The sequence below is a fragment of the Panthera onca genome, chromosome E1 (assembly GCF_046562875.1).
Source record: "Panthera onca isolate mPanOnc1 chromosome E1, mPanOnc1 haplotype 2, whole genome shotgun sequence".
NCBI lineage: Eukaryota > Metazoa > Chordata > Mammalia > Carnivora > Felidae > Panthera > Panthera onca.
The window spans coordinates 29420361-29424801 of NC_138352.1; positions in this window are offsets into that span (position 1 = coordinate 29420361).

Below are 4441 nucleotides of genomic sequence, written 5' to 3' on the forward strand. Positions count from 1 at the left end.
GCAGCGGGCCTGGGAGGCGCCCACACACCAGAGCGCGCCACCGGGTTTGGTAACCGAACAGAGGAGGCCACGACACGGACCGCCTGGCGGCAAGGGCAGCGAGGCGCCAGCGAAGAGCGACGGGGAAACAGGGCCGCGGCCCAACGGCAAAGGAGCCCCACACGGGTTTCCAAACCAGACGCCTCGAGGGAGCAGAGCCAAGTCGCCACCGGGGCGCGCACGGGGTCCCACCGCCCGAGGCCTCCAGCACAAGGGCGGTCCCGTGGCACCCCCGGACGCCGACGCGGCCCGCCCCCCTCAGCGAACCCTGGGGGCAAACCCTCGCAGAGGGCCCTCCGGCCCTGCCACCCGCAGCAGCCGCGCGACCGGCCCCTGGAACGCTCTCCCGCACGCGCGGCGACCCACCAACCGCGCCCCACCCACCCCGGCCGGACCCCCGACGCGCGCAGCCGGCGCCCCTTTCTCTCTTCTTCCCCCCCTTCCTTCACTCACACGCGAGTGGGGCCGACAGCACTCCGCCCGGGACCCGGCCCCCCAAGAGCCACAGCGGCCCAAGGCGGGGGGCGGGCACCCGACAAACGGCGAGGCCTGGTCTCGGTCCCGACACGGTGACGGGGGGAGGGAGAGGAGAAGAGGCGGACGCGCGCTCGGTCGTCCAAGCCGAGGCAGGGTGGGAACCAAAAGCAGCACAGAACGGAAGGTGGGCCGGAGGCTGCGGGGAGGGGGCACGCACGAAGCGAGGACCAGACAGCGCGTGCGCGGAGGAGGGCACGGGCTCGGGGAAGGGCGCGCCAACGGAGACGCGAGCCGGGCCACCGGGTAAACATGCACGGGATCCCACCGCCACCAGCACGAGGGCGGTCCCGCGACGCCCGCGGCGCCAGCCGGCCTCAGCACCCTTAGCGAGCCTCCCCACGAGCCAGGCCCCCCCCCCCACAACGCACAGCGCTGGGGTCCGGACCCACGGGACCCCCGCCGCGGGAGCCCGTCTCCAACCTCCATCCGTTCGGTCCATCCCGGAGCCACGCCCCAGGGAAGCGCCTCCCAAAGCCAGGCGCGGCCCCGACCCGCGCCCGCGCGCCACCCGCCAGCGGCAAAGCCCGGAACGGGAGGCGGGCGGGAGACAGCCGCCGCTCGCGCGGCGCAAGGGGGGGGCGGGGCGCGCAGGGGCGCCCCAAGCCCCTCGGGACACACACCGCCACGGGAGAGGCGGGGGGACGCCGCGCGCGTGCGCGCGCGCTCGCACACCACACGCCCGAGGCACACGGGCCCCGGCACCGGACACCGGCCAGGCCTGGCGGGACCCTCCCCCGACTCAGAGGGGGGAGGCGCAGGCCGCGGTAGGCGAAGAGCGGCGCTCGGCCCCACCGCGGGGCCGACAGACCTCCTCTCGCGCGGGAGAGAAGGCTCCGCCTAACACGCACAAGGGCATGCAGTCACCCTGACACAGGTGGCCACTACGCGCACAGGAGGGGGCAGCGACTGGGGGGTTCCGGTACCCCAAGGCACCCTCTCGGATCGCTAGAGAAGGCTTTCTCACCAAGGGCGCACCGCCCCCCACCCAATTCGTCCCCCCCATCGGGACCCGCCAGATAAAAGGCGTTTCTTCCCGGGGCCACCAGGGCCCGGGGCGGGGGAGAAAGGTCCACGGCAACGGAGTGACACAGGGCATTCCTGAGCATTCGCGGTCAGGGCCCACAACGAGGGCCACCTGCCTTCCCCACGCGCGGTTGCTCGTGTCGCCGCCCGGAAGGAGCGCCGCGCCTCCGGGTGAGGCCCGAGAAAAACCGAGGCAAAACACCGGCAGCAACGCGCTGGGCAAGAAACCGACAGTCCTCGCTCAGAGGGAGTTTTGGCCAAGCGCCACGGCGCCGGCTCGGCCCGCCACGATCGCTCAACTCGCCCCACCAAGTCAGCCCCCCGCACCCCTCCGGGCAACAGCGGCCCGTTGCGGGGCGGGGACGACAAGGCGCCCGCTCCCCGCAGCGGGGGGAACGGGTGTGCCTCCCTTCACCGATTCTGCCACCCGCCCACCTCGGGCAACTCCGCCAACGGCGGCGACCCAAAGGGGGGTCCGCTGGGAACAGGGAACGGCGCCACCACTCGGCTTCAGGCACCTGAGACGACCTGGAGCGCTCCAGGGGCACCACGGAGGGCCAGGCGCCACGCGCTCAGCACGCCCAGGCGGCGAGCAGCGTGGCGTCGGGTGCAGCCCCCCCCCCACCACAGGGAGGCCGCCCACCACAACACAGCCAAGAGAGGCCAGCGAGAGTGTCCGCTGCGTCAGCCGACCCCGGCCCCGCAGCGACGGGAGGCCGGGATCGGGCCGGAGTCCGCACCCCTCTGCAACCCCCCGCGCCGCCCACAGGCGGGAAGGAGGAGCATGGGGCCCGCAGGCAGAACGAGAAGAGCGGTCCCACTCACCAGGAGTGTCCGTCCCTCGTCTGACACGGCTTAGGCCCGGCCCGGGAGAACGCGACATCACCACATCGATCGGTTACCGCCACACGAGGCAGTCCTGGGGTGAGGAGGGGGCTGGGGAAACGCCCGGCGAGGACAGCGACCAGAGGAGGACCTGCTTCAGCCTCGCCAGCACCCCTCCCCCACCTCTCCCAGGGAACAGGCAGCCAGACAACCCACAAGGGGAAAAGGGAACGCCTGACACGCGGCACGGAGCCTTGCGAGGGTGGGTTTGTCACGGCCACGGCCGGGTGCCCGCAGCGGGGAGCGCACGGGGTAGAAGACCCACGCCGCCTCCCCACGCCGCCCTCGGGTGCCAGAGACCGGAGGTGGCGCCACAGCCTGAACCACACCTGGATGCACGAGAGCCGGCGCGCAGGCCCAGGCAGACGGCTCGAGCAAGCAGGCGGGCAAAGGGCGGAGTCGGGCTCGGCTCGGCGTCACCGCCAAGCCCGGAGCCACGCCAGCCAGCGGCGACGAGGCCCAAGTCTCTCTTACAGGATGACAACCGCCACACCAGAACGTGTCAGCACCTACCTGGCAGCAAAAAGTACCTCTTTCAGGAGACAAAAATAACCGCGTTGGCAGGCGGGGCCGAGCCACAGGTCACTGGGACCTTCTGGGACCCTGGCCCGGCCACGGGCCCCAAGCATCTTCCCATCACCGCCAAGCAACCCCACCCCCCCGGAAGTCCCCGGGGGCCATCTGGTCGACCCCGGGACCGACCGACCGACCGACCGGGGAATCGCGGGATGGGGGGGGGGATGGCCGGGTAGGCCCTGCCCCGTTACACGTTCGCCCGTCCACGGGTCGTCTCCGGGTCGGGACTTAGAAAAATAAAACACTCCGCGCTGTCGCCTGCGGAAGCCTCCCCGGACCTCGCAAGACCGGCCCCATGCCAGTCCCCGACCCCCGGCTGGGACTGTTTTGGGGGGGGGGGTCTGAATTGCGCGGAGGCGCCCCCGACGACCGGACCTCAACGGGGATCGCGGGCGCGCCGGCGTTGGCGCCCTATACGGGCTTCCCCTCGCGGCCCGGTCCCCAACTCCGCAGCGGGCCTCGGAAAATCTGGGGAGAAAATCGGGTCCAACGACCGGGAGCACCACGCGTGCCCACGCCCGGGCCCATCGCGCCCTCCGCGGGCTTCCCCTCAAGGCTCAGGACGGTCCTCACCGGCCCGGCCCGGCCCGGCCCAGCCCGGCCCGACCGCGAAGCGGGAGGGAAGACAAAAGACGCCTGGCAGGGAAGGACCGACGAGCGACCCACGGGGCCACAGTCTCCGGGTGGCGGCCCCGGACGGTCCCCGCGGTCGGGGGGGGGGGGTGGGAGGGGAGGAAAGCACCGGCGGGTGCTGGTCGACCCGTCCGGGCAGCCCCCCACCCCGGCTCGCTCCCAGGGAGCGCCGCCGCTACTCCCCCATATACCCGGAGGTTCAATCTCCGGCAAGTGCACCAGCCGCCGGCGTCCCGACGACAGCGGGACGATCACGCCAACGTCGCCGGCCTTCTGGAACTCCGCCCCGGGCACCGCGGCCGAATCGCATCCCTTGCCGACGTCGCCGACGCTCCGGAGGGGAAACGCTATATAAAAGCGGCCGCCAGGTGGCGCCCGACAACCGACCGAAACGTCAGCGGGGACAGCTCGCGATCTCGGGGCCGAGAGGGCGCACAGCCGGCGGCCCGGCCGCCCGATCTCGTCCCGGCCCACTCCGGATGCCGCCTCTCGGTCCCAGGCCGGCGGAGGGCGTCCGCCTCGGGAGCTCCCGGCCGGCCGGCACGGCGCGACCCCGGCAGCCCAAGGGACACTCGAAAAATGCATCGGGGCGGCTGCCGCTGAAAAGGCGGGGGAGGGGGGGGGGGGCAGACCGGCCACTCGACTCCCCGGCCGGCCGAGGCGGACGTGCGCGGAAAATTCCCCGCACACACCGGGCGGGCCGGGCACGGGCGGCCCAGAGCGGCCCAGGCGGCGCCCGCGCTCCCGG